Below are 12,085 nucleotides of genomic sequence, written 5' to 3'. Positions count from 1 at the left end.
ATTTATGCTTTTTATTAAGACTAAAATTTATTGAGAGCATTCTGCAGGTATACACTAGGCTAGATAAAGGTTATTCTTTGTTTTCTATGCATCCACCAATTTTAAACTCAGCCATCCTCTGAGAGACAATATCAACTAATATCATGAGCCGTACTTTGTGAGAGACTCTTTCAAATACCACATCATTAACTGGCATATTAAATCTCCAAATTTCCTTTCACCCAATAATTTTATAATTCTGTCAAAGAAAGCAATTTTTCATGCTATAATTCCTTTTACTCCTTTGCATCCATCCCCTGCTGCTTGCCACTCATAATGTGGTGCGTTTTATGGTGTCTTTATTTCCCCCACCCCACACTTGGGTGCATGAGGATTTCATCAGAAGGGCTGGACTGGTCCTGGCCACAGAATAATCATAGTGTGGCCTGTTGATGAGTGAATCTGCCCCCTTCTTCCTTCCCAATCCCACATTCCAAGGAATCTTCAGCTCTGAGCTGGGTCCAGCTCCTGGACTCCCCTTGCTCTTTGGCTGTTCGGCCAGGAATTACGTGTCATGGCATGGGAAGGAGGAAGACATTTGAAGGATGAGGAGTTGTGACTGTTGGAAAATGCACTAAGAGCTTTCCGATTCTACTTTGGAGATCGAAGTAAACCTGCAGGGTGATCTGAAGTGGGGATTCCCATATGGGATTCTTCCACATGGTGGACGAACCCATGTCCCCGCTGCCAACAGGTGGGACCTTTATGTTCAGATTTTCTAAAGACAGTGGGTAGCAAATTCCCAGAGGATTTATCCTAATTACAGTAAAGCCTTCCAGGGTAGGTGGCCTTGCTATGCTCATGTCATTGGGAAAAGCAAGTAGAGATAGTTTAGTGAATGTGTGATCACCACGTGGGAAATCTACAGCTATTGTTGGAAATGTCTTTGACAAGCTGTTGTCAGTCTGGTTCTCGTTTTGATTTGCATTGATAAAGGGCAATTGTGGAAATTGAAACTGGAATACTTGTCTCTGCTTCTGTACAAAGCTGGCATTGTCCTCCTCACACTCCATTGGCATAATGTCAGATTCCTAGCTTCTACCTGTGGAGGACTTGGCGAAGGATCGTCATTTAAAGAGGCCTGTAAGACCAGTTCCAGTGGATCAGCGTGTCCATCAGCCCAACTACCCTGTCTGTGACAGATGATGCTCATGAACACTTAGAGTAAGAGCATAAAATGGGAGGTATAAAGAGGCAATTTCTTACATTTCCTGGGTTGGAAAACATCTGATTAAATAAACATCTTTGTCAAAACACATGGGGAATAAATTGAGTCAGTAAATGGAGAGCTAGTCAACACAGACAGTGGAATTCAGGACATGATTCTTCTGATCCTGAAGCAGATTTATAAAAAAGGTCAGGTGACTCACTCCTTAAAAATGCCTATATCTCTCCATTCATTATAAAGACAACTTGCTTTGACATGTTCAGCCTCGATTCTGTAGGTATTTACAGCTACATGGCCTGAGCCAAACTCAAGCTGGTTGGTTACTCCTTGAAGCTGGAGAAGTACAGAGAGATTGTTCCGCTCTTAGATATGCAACTGGTAGATGACGCCTGGGATAGCACAGCTGAGCATCCCATAGACACTTTCTTACCTGTTTCCTTTCTGAGGGAGCTGAAAACATGTGGGACAAACATCTCTGATGTCTTCTGGCCACTAGCCAGAATATTTTATCGCTCTTCAATGTGTTCTGGACCTTTGATAATCTTTGAATCTGGTTCTTTTGAATTTTGCAGTTCAGATCCCTGTGCACAAACTCCCATGTGTGACTGCCACTCTGTCCCAGACATAGGAAGTTGGATATTCTCTCTCTTGTGTTTTTTTTTTGTTGTTTCATTTTGTTTGGGTATCTGGGGTTTGGTTTTTGTTTTTTTTCTAGATGGATGAAATTTTGTGTGCTGGTTTTGGCTGGGACAGAATTAATTTTCTTCATAGCAGCTAGTATGAGATTATGTTTTGGATTTGTGCTGAAAACAGTGTTGATAACACAGGGATGTTTTCATTACTGCTGAGCAGTGCTTACATACAGTCAAGGCCTTTTCTGCTTCTCACCCCACCCCACCAGCGAGGAGGCTGGGGGTGCACAAGAAGCTGGGAGGGGACACGGCTGGGACAGCTGACCCCAACTGACCAAAGGGATATTCCATACCATGTGACATCATGCTCAGCATATAAAGCTGGGGGAAGAAGAAGGAAGGGGAGGACATTCGGAGTGATGGCGTTTCTCTTCCCAGGTAACCACTATACGTGATGGAGCCCTGCTTTCCTGGAGATGGCTGAACACCTGCCTGCCAACGGGAAGTAGGGAATGAATTCCTTGGGTTTTTTTGCTTGTGTGCACAGCTTTTGCTTTACCTATTAAACTGTCTTTATCTCAACCCACGAGTTTTCTCACTTTTACCCTTCTAATTCTCTCCCCTATCCCACCAGGGGGGAGTGAGCGAGTGGCTGTGTGGGGCTTAGTTGCCAGCTGGGGTTAAACCATGACATTTTGCAACCATGCCATTTTTGGGATGCAGAGGTCTGGGAAACTGAAAATATTGATGATGTGATAAGATTACCACTGTTCTGGAGTGAAATCTTAGAAGAACATTTTGTATACTTGACTTCAAGTCCATCTTTAAGCTTTCAATTCTGAGGTTGTCCAGCTGAGCTTTGAAATCTCCAAAACTGTAGATTCCCCAACATCGCTGTGAATCCATTCCAATGTTTGTCAACCCTTATGGTGACTTTTTTTTTCATAATAAGTAATAAAAATTTCCTTGTTTCAACACATTCTTTTGTTGTGAAACTTGGAGAAGAGTCTGACCCTATCTATGCTATAATCTTCTGTTAGGTAGTTGAAGATAACGACATTCCCTTCACCTTCTCTGTTTCAGGTTGAACAAAACCAGCTATCCCACCCTGTCTGTCATGTGCTCCATCCCCTTGACCATCTTGGTGATCTGCACTGGACAAGTATGTACATGTCTTGCATTGGGAAGTCCCACAGTTGACATGGTAATCCAGGTGCGATTTACTGAATTAGAGGAGAAGAATCCAACTGGCCAGCACGTGGATTTCATACAGCTGACTGCTACCCTTTGAGCCCAATGGTCCTGTCAATTTTCTACCTGCCTCTTAGTCCACTTATCTAGTCCATGTCTATCCAATACATCTACAAGAGTATTATGGGACACTGTTGAAACCCTTGTTAAAGTCAAGGTAAATGACACCTACTTCTCTCTGTTTCCTTGGAACTAGTCATATGTCCTTAGAAGGCAATCGTGTTGGTCATGCATTACTTGCCCTTGATGAATTCATTCTGGCTGTTCTTAGACACTTTTGTTCTTTCATGTTTCCACAGTTTCCAGGAGGATTTGCTCTGTAGCCTTCCCAGAGGCTGAGGGTAAACCAACTGGCCTGTAGCTGCCTGGATCCTCCTTTTTGCCTTTTTTTATGCTGGTTGTGAAATTTTCCTTTTTCCAGATATCAGAAAATCCTTTGATTGCCTTGAACTTTTATATATGCTAGAAAGTGGGCTCACTATGACACTGGTGAACTTGCTCAGCACCTTCAGTTTCATGGTCCCACGGACTGGTGTATATCCTGTTGCTTAAGTGGCCTCTAATTCTGTTTTCCTCTACCATGTGTACAGGAACCTGGGAGGACTGGTGGTAAACCTTTGAATAAATTCAAAGCCAAAGAGAGCACTGATTGTCACCTAGAATATGGAATAGAAGATGGAGAGGCAGTTGCCTGAGCTGGTAGCTTCTTCTCTCTTATTCCTAGCAAAGTTCCTCCCGTCCTTGCTGCCATCACTAAAACCAACCCCCTGCACAAAAAAAAAAAAAAAAAAGTAAAAAAAAACCTGCTCCATTTTATGAAATAAATAAATAAAGGTAGTAAAATGAAAGAAAGAAGATTCCCACCATGAAAAATATATTGCCTGTAAGTGAGGAACGAGCTGCTCCACGAGTAAGCTGAACCACTCTGGCTGTATTTCACTCTTCCCTGTGAACGCTGTAGAGAACAGAGCTGGGGCAGGATGTCAAGATCAGCATGTAAATGAAAAGTTTGGCAGCAAGGTGATACCCAAGGAGCATAAAGAAAACAAAAACAATAAGAAAACCCTAGGCTGGATCTGTTTTAGTGGGTGGCAGTTGTAGGATCACCTGGTAGGACCAGTTACTGTGCCCCAGTGAGGCAACTTGAATGGGAGGAGGGATATCTGAAGGGCAATAGCTTCCCCTTGCCACATGCATGGGGCTGGATTTCAACTGCTGACAGGGAGCCAAAATGTTCTTTGGGCTAGTATCTCTTCTGGAAGAAACAGATGTGGCTTCACTGACCTCACAGTGTAGGTGTTTTATGGCACAGGTGATTTTGGTACCTCCTGTTCTGATTTTTATCCAAATATGAGGGAATCCTTTGGATCACAGGTGGGTAAGCAGAGCTACAGATGTGGAAAAAAAGGCTATAGCCATCCCTATAAGTGATTCTTTTAAGACTTCAGGTTATTTTGGCCATAAAATATTCTGTCTGAGGACAGAAGAAGATTGTGAACAACAGGGCTCTAAGTGTACTAAAATGCTGCGGAGAGATTCAGGATGCTAAGCTAACACTTTGGAGACAGGCTCAAGTCCCTTTTGAGCCAGGTTTTATGCCTGACTTGTCTCTCTGTCTTCGTAGTCTCCTCTTTGAAACTTACCACTCAGCCCCAATATGAGAGTGCGTGGATGAAGACCACCAGGAGCACTCATGAAGCCACAGATTTATCAAGTCAAACAGTGGAAAGCACAGAAGGAATAATCCAAGGCATAATGCACTTAACTGATACAGGAGGTGGGTTGGGCACCAGGACACCTAGACCTTCCTCCAACCAAGGCTTTATGTACATGTGTAGCATTACATACATATATCGCCCCTGTGGAATTTGGGGAGAATACTGCATCCCACAGTTCACTGGAAAACCAAACCTTTACGGTCCATGGGCATTCAGGAGCCTCTGTGAATTACTCACCAAATAGCTCTTCTGCCGACATAACTTTCTCTGAGAGAAGACCATGCGATTCTGAATTGTGAACACCATCCCTAGTACCTCCATTTATTTCCCTTCTAAGCATCTAACCCCTGCTTGGTGTTGGCTGTGTGATAAAATCCTATCCTGGCGAGCATATCCCTGAAGGGAATTTTTTTTTCCTTCCCCTGGAGTCTATAAAACTCTGTGCTTGCTCACCTCTCCCCACTCATTTCAGAAGCTGAGAACTTCAGGTTATCTTTCCAGAGACTTTCAAAATGAACAGCACAAAAGTGTCATTTAATTAACAACTTGCCACCATCAGCAAGAGTTAGTTTTAGCACAGCCCAATTCATTTTGGAATTGGATATTTCTGTAACAAATAAGGCAGCAGTGAGCGTGATCTACAGCACTTGTAAATTTTACTGGTAATAATTTTTAGTATTCTTTGAAAATCAATTCCAAGTTCTATTAGTTTACTCCCCTCTTCCCCCTCCCCCCCCATTCAGATTTAAATCACGGTACTTTTAATAGTTTTTATCCATTACCTGAATAATTCCAATTATCATTCCACACTTCTTTTATGACCTTTAATTTTATTGTTGTTTTTTTTTTTACCCCCACAGTTAAAAGATAGAGCCATTGCCATGGCAAGTTAAGTAAGCAAGTGGATGCTAAGGAAGTTTTCAAGCCTACCCAAGTGTGGGCAAACCCAACTTTTCCAGCTGCCTCTCTTCAGCTACCTCCATCTATCTTTCTCACCCGTCCCTTCTGTCTGGTCTTGACAATGCTTCTCTCATGCAGGTGCATGGGGAGTTTGCAGGTGGAGGCGAATGTCGAGGGGAAGGATATCGGACAAGCAGTGCTCCACCTGCTCCGCTTTCTCACAACAGGAGACCAGCCATGCGTGAAGAATGATAATTACCTGTTGTAAATCAAGAAAAGTCAGTTTGATGTACTGAATTTTTATTACCACTCTCTCTGCCTTTTTTTCCCCCCCCTTTTCTTTTGGCAGGATTAATATTCATACATATGTATACGGAGACAGGCAGAAGGAGAAAAAACTTTTTAGTAAGACTGCAGGAAATTGGTTATGGTTGTTATTTATAACACGGTGCTTCCAGGACCCCAGATGAGATCAGGATTGTGCCGCTCTACATTCTGAAGTAACCCAGAGCATCTCTAGTTTGAACAAGCAGGACAAAGGATGTAGGTTTACACCTGTTTAGCAATTGGAAACTGAGGCAGAGAGTTTTTAATATGTTAAGCTGATACTACGGAGGGAATTAGTGCCACAGCCAATGAGTGGATTCACATCTTTTTACTGCCAATCAGGGCCTTCAATGACAAGAACATTATTAAAGACTGTTCCCAAAAGTACCTAAAATATAACCATGACACCCACATTAGGGACCATTTGAACAAAAGGATGCTGATAAAATTTGAAAAATCCAGCTTATGTTTGTGGGGTAATTTCTACCTTGTCCTTTGCCCAAGTCCAGCCGTTGTTCCAGAGTCTGGCACACTTCTGTGGTATCAGTGATTTTCAAAAGGTGAACTACTGAATAGAAAGATGATACCTGTACCTCACCGCACTTTTATCTATTTATTTACTTATTTCAGATATGTATTTACGATAACGGATTGGAAGGTTTTATTTTATTTCTTTTTTCCAAAAGGAAAAGGTGCTTCATTTGTTCCCACTTATCTCCAACCTCCCTGAACATTTGTTTTCAAGGTGTGGAGCTCCTCTCTGCCAATTCCACCCAAGGCTCTGTAGTCCTCTGCCTGCCCCAAGTGCTGAAATGGCTTTTTCAGAAGTCTCCAATGACCTTTCCCAAAGCTAAGCTAAGACTCAGCACTGCCCCGTACTCTTCACTCATCATGGACTTGTCCTCTTTTCATTTCTATGACTGTTGCCTTCTACCCCTCTCGTGGCTCTTGTGAAGGATTCTCCTTATCCTCCAGCTGGTTGGGGATTTCCACCAGCTCGTGGCCCTGCTACTGTCATCTGCCATTTCGATTGCCATCCCTGTGTAGCCGCTTCAAAAATTTGTCTTTCATCAGATTGTCTCCTAAGGTAGGATTAATCTTACCTGATTTTATACAGATACACGAGACACTTCTGCATCTAAGCTATTAATGAAAATGCTTTCTGTAGTCAATGGGAATAAACGGGTGCTTTTGGGACACAGTTCTTCAGACGTACTTCAGAGGTCTCTCTGAGGAGGTGATGAAAAGCACTGAGAAATATTTGTGTCTCTCCATCGACTGTAGGGATTCTCAATGCTTAACTGAGAGGGGGGCAGCTTGTAGTACAGATATCTTAAGTTAAATGAGATGAATGTTAAAGCTTCTGTCCAAACATACATGCTGTCTCCCTCTGGGCGGGATTTTAAGCCTCACCTGGTTTCTTGTGTGGCTTTCAGTTGATAAAGACAGAGCAGCGTGGAGGATCTCTACCTTCTGTTGGCATGAGGGGCGGGCAGAAAACCATCTAAGCTCCCAGGTGTTTGTTGCACAATTCCCTCACCAGGAAGTATTTGACCCAGAAAGATATCGAAATATCCAAATGAATATATATCAGCACAAACCAATTAAAGGGGGGGAAAGCCAGGCCCTAGGAGATACAGACCTGCAGCTACACTCTTGGTTCATGATGCCTTCCTGTCTCACAGGTCTCGCCATGCCTTGTTCCATTTCCCTGTACGGAAAAGTCAATCTGTTTCCTCTTCACTCCCTCCTTCAGTTCTGCTGGCCATGTGAAATTGCTTTTAGAGCTTGCTGTAGGGTGAAAGCGCTTTCCAGCTTTGTAAAACAGGCATGCAGCAAAGCACAGAGAGTTTAAAGGAACAAAGAGTGAGAACAAACAAACCCATTTTCATATTTGCTGCTAAATGTCTTCCAGCCTCCAGCCTTGTTATTCTTCCTCTAGAATTAGAAAAACCTGTTAGCAGAAAGTGTGCTTGCTCTTTGACAGTTAACAGCATATTATTTAGACCAATATGGCTATTCTCTTTTCCCCTTAATAATACCACTTTGCATTTATATAGTAGTTATATATATATTTATATATATATTTCTGCAGTGGATAGCTAAACGGGGTTTTGCAGGAAGCTCTGAAAGAAAGGAAATGTTGTATTCAACAGTACTGATGTTCAGTGACCAAGTAGATCTCTGATCTCAGACCTACAGTGAACAGGTCTGCAAAGAACCCATCTGTCAAGAGAAATGGAAGGAGCACTTAAGTGCCCCTTCATCTCTAACACAGCTAGAGCTGATAGAATCTGCTTCCCAAGTCACTGATCTGCAGGATAAAAAAAAAACAAACCACAAAAAACCTCACAAAACAAAACACCCATATACCAACAAGTATAGAAGGACTAAAAAGGATTTCTGTAGGACTATTTGCAAAATTGATATTGCATATTTGGAGGGGTGAGAAAAATAGAAAGGGAAGACCTAGGGAGGAAGCAAGAGTGGCAGAATGAATATATCCCGGGACAGAAACAGACAGACAGTGCTGGGCACACAACTCCCTGAGGACCCAACTTTGGCTATCGGGAGTGAAGAAACTACCCCTTCATTGCTTCTCCCATGTTTGGGAAATAGATGCTCTCTGAAATAGTCAGGACTTTACCAAAGAAGACACTGACACTGTTTCAATCCGTTTGTTGATTTATCACCCTCACAGAAACAGGTCTGCAAGGCTCATATACTGGTTAGTTGAGTTCCTCCATTCCAGTTTCAACTTCGAAAAAACTGGGAAGTGGCAGGTTGTGCAGTTTGTGAGCGATACAGAACTAGAAGCCAGGCGTCCTGAGGCTTCTATTTTTCTCATCCACTATTAAAAAAGAGAAAGTTTGGTACACTGGAAAATGTGACTTTAGGATCTAGCAGCTACAATGGGATTTGTGGAAGGTGAAAATGTCTGCTTGTCAGGTGGGTGAAATACAAATCTGTATGGAAGGCCCATATACTCCTTTAATCCAGCTCATGCCTTACTCAGAGGTCTATAAGTCTCCTCCAGTGACAGACCAGGCCTGTGCATGGTAATTATTTTTCCCTTTGAAAAACTAATCCCAAAGAGATTTGATTTGATTGTGACCAAAATATAACTATGCTGAGTTGTTCAAGAAGTGAATGTAAACCATATATTTTAAGCATGCATAGAAATTGCACAGCAACACACATACAGTCAAACAGCAGTGATAAATGGGCAGATTTGAGTTTAAAGTCACCTTAACGGGCAACAAAGTGGCGAGATTCTTCCCTTCTCTGTGGGGTCCAGCTAGGCTGACTGATCTAGGGTCCCCCCATGCCCTCTCTCACCCCATCATAGGGACCTGCACCTCACAGTGACTAGGACCTACTTCACCGCAGTAAAACTTGTGCACTTGAGAGCTCTTTGTGCAGCAAGGATATGTTTTTAAGGGAATATGTCAAGCTACGTGTGTATGCCTGCATTCTTGCAAGAGCACCCTGGCGTTTTCTTCCTTGTAGAAAAGCGAGGGAAACATTTTCAGTACACTCAAGAGAAAGGTTGGTTTGCTTTTTATTCAGGAATAGTTCACATGTCTGGGCAAGATTCTGCAATGTGCTGAGGATCTCTAGTCTACAGCAAGCTGCGAATACTGTCGATGGTCAGCTTTGTCTTCTCCTGCTGGGGAAAGGCAAACAATCCCAAATGTCATATAGAAAAGCTAATGGGTCATTATTGTTCCCTGGAAAAGCTGCATCCTTCCTGGGAGTATTTTCTTGCACAGGTGTTTTGCTGTGACAGGGGTCTGTGCTCCATGCAGGGGAGGGAGAGCGATGTGCTCTTCATTTTACTTTTGGGTTTGTTGGGAATTTTCTTTGTTCCGAAAATGGCGATCTTTGGCAAAGCACGCTGGCACTGGGCTGAAAGCTGCTGGTTTTCTTCTCCCATTGGCTTGCTTCCAACCGCAGCAACCACCTTCACTCCTGCTCTTCTCATTTGCTTACGGTCCCATTCTAAGAATTGTTCAAAGGAAGAGCTTTCAGGTCTGATCTAATCCTGTTTCACACCCAGGAGTTTCATTACACCTGGCAGGTGCTGGGAATCCGGCCAGGCCAGGAGGTACCAGGGTTGGACCAAGGTTCTCCCAGAAGTGTAATTCTGCAGCCGAAAGAGCTGTGCGAGGCCCCGAGCTTCGCAGCGTTCATATGTTACCATTACCACTCCATCCTGTCCGTTTGAGACTGTTTCCCCTTGATTACCTCCTTAAATCAATACTAATGGATTTTCTCAGAGTTAATTTTTCTGCTTTCTTCTTTAACTCCTTTCCCACCACCGCTCCCCAACACTTTCCATCTCTGGTGACTGGAGTCCTTGCCAGCTCCCCTCCCTTGCATCAAAGCACCGTTTCATCTCAGGACTGTAATTTATACAATTTCTCCTGCTCGCTTTGCTTAATTGTCTCATTTGTAATATTCCATCCTCTTTCCTTTTCAGTTCGTTCAGAATACCCAGGCTGGTTAAAATAAATATGTATTTTTAATTTTAAGCAGCCTAATTTAATTTTGTAAATGCAGGAAGAGTATTAATCAGGACCGCTTCTGAATCCAAGGCACATCAAGTCTCAGCCAGCAAAATAGCATGTGTTGCTCAGTTTCACACCCCTCCTGTCACTTTTTTTTTTTACATGCAAAGTTCTGAAATTCTCTGCCTGAGGTTCAGGTATTCAAAGGACTTTCCAAACGCTCTGGGGGTGGTTAATAACCAAGGAGAATTTGAGGCAGAGTGGAAGATGGGGGGCTCTGACAGGTGTTTTTCTCAAGGTCAAGAAACTTTTAGGGGTGAGTTGTAGTAGTGTCACTTAGTAGAAGACTCATTTCCCAAGTGTCTCCCATGGCCCATTTACCTCTGATACCGCTGTCCCCACCAGTCCTCGTGCCTTATCTCCATCACTGGCTTTATCCCACCCACTTGAAATAAGCCCCCAAACAACTGTTTTTCTCACCATACCACTACCTGTGAATCACCACCAAAAACCTTCTGGCTGTGACTAGTTTCGAGAGACTCTTTCAGTTTACAACAGGCGCAAAGGTTTTACCAGCTTGGTATCAAGATTTTTCTTAGAAGTGTCTCCCTGTCTTTCATCTCACAGCTGAAACTTCGGAGTATCTGATGCATATCCCAGGGGGGCCTATTTCACCTCAGGGGGAAGTATGAGCCTTCAGGGGAGCAATAATTTATGGCCCTCTGAAAGCATTTCCAGGAAACTGCAGAACTTTAGAAAGTTTATAGGTAGGCATTGCTGATGAAGACGAGTTTTTCTGAGTCACCTCTTAGAGATCCCTCTGCGCTGGTCTGTGACTCCCACTGACCCACCAGTTATAGCCCTGTTGTGCCTGAGGACTTCTCACCAGCCTGGTGCTCCATGGTAGTTTCTGTATTCAAATGAATTAATGCATTTTCTTCTGTGCACTAATTGCAGACAAGGCAAGATATTCATCCCTTCTCTACACTCTTGCTCCTCCCGCTTCTCCCATGCTTAAACTCTTCTGGCTGTTCTCTTGGTAACTGACACCTCACCCAATTGCGTGAAGGCCCTCCAAACCTTCAAATCACATTAGTCCCAGGCCACAAACCATCCAATTGGTAGCGAGGGTCTTTGGTAGCGAGGTGCATTCCTACCCTGTCCTGAAAACTCCCTTTATAAATGACAGTAATGACAAACATGGGGAGTGAGAGCCAAAAAGACTCCCTTGGTGGGTCAAGCACTTAATGTCCTTTGCAGAGGTCTGGGTGGAAAAGTCAGAATGAAATTATCAGGAAATCTAAGGGGGCTGCATCTCCCTTCCCAAAACTTCAATTTCTCTGTTAAACACGCTTGAAGATAGTCCTTCCTTCATTTCTGTCAATGTGAAAAAGGGAGAAGATGCTAAAGCTGGGGCACAGGTCTCAGGTACCCAAACGGTGATCATTTGATGGCTGTTCATTCCTTGCAAGGATGGACTCCACTTTGCCTCTCCCTGCTCCCATGCTTCCTTTGTCTTTCTAAAAGTAAATCCCAGAG

Source organism: Calonectris borealis, chromosome 2 (genome assembly GCF_964195595.1).
Source record: "Calonectris borealis chromosome 2, bCalBor7.hap1.2, whole genome shotgun sequence".
Taxonomy (NCBI): Eukaryota; Metazoa; Chordata; class Aves; order Procellariiformes; family Procellariidae; genus Calonectris; species Calonectris borealis.
The sequence above is the reverse complement of the archived record's forward strand: the minus strand, read 5'-3'. Positions refer to the sequence as shown.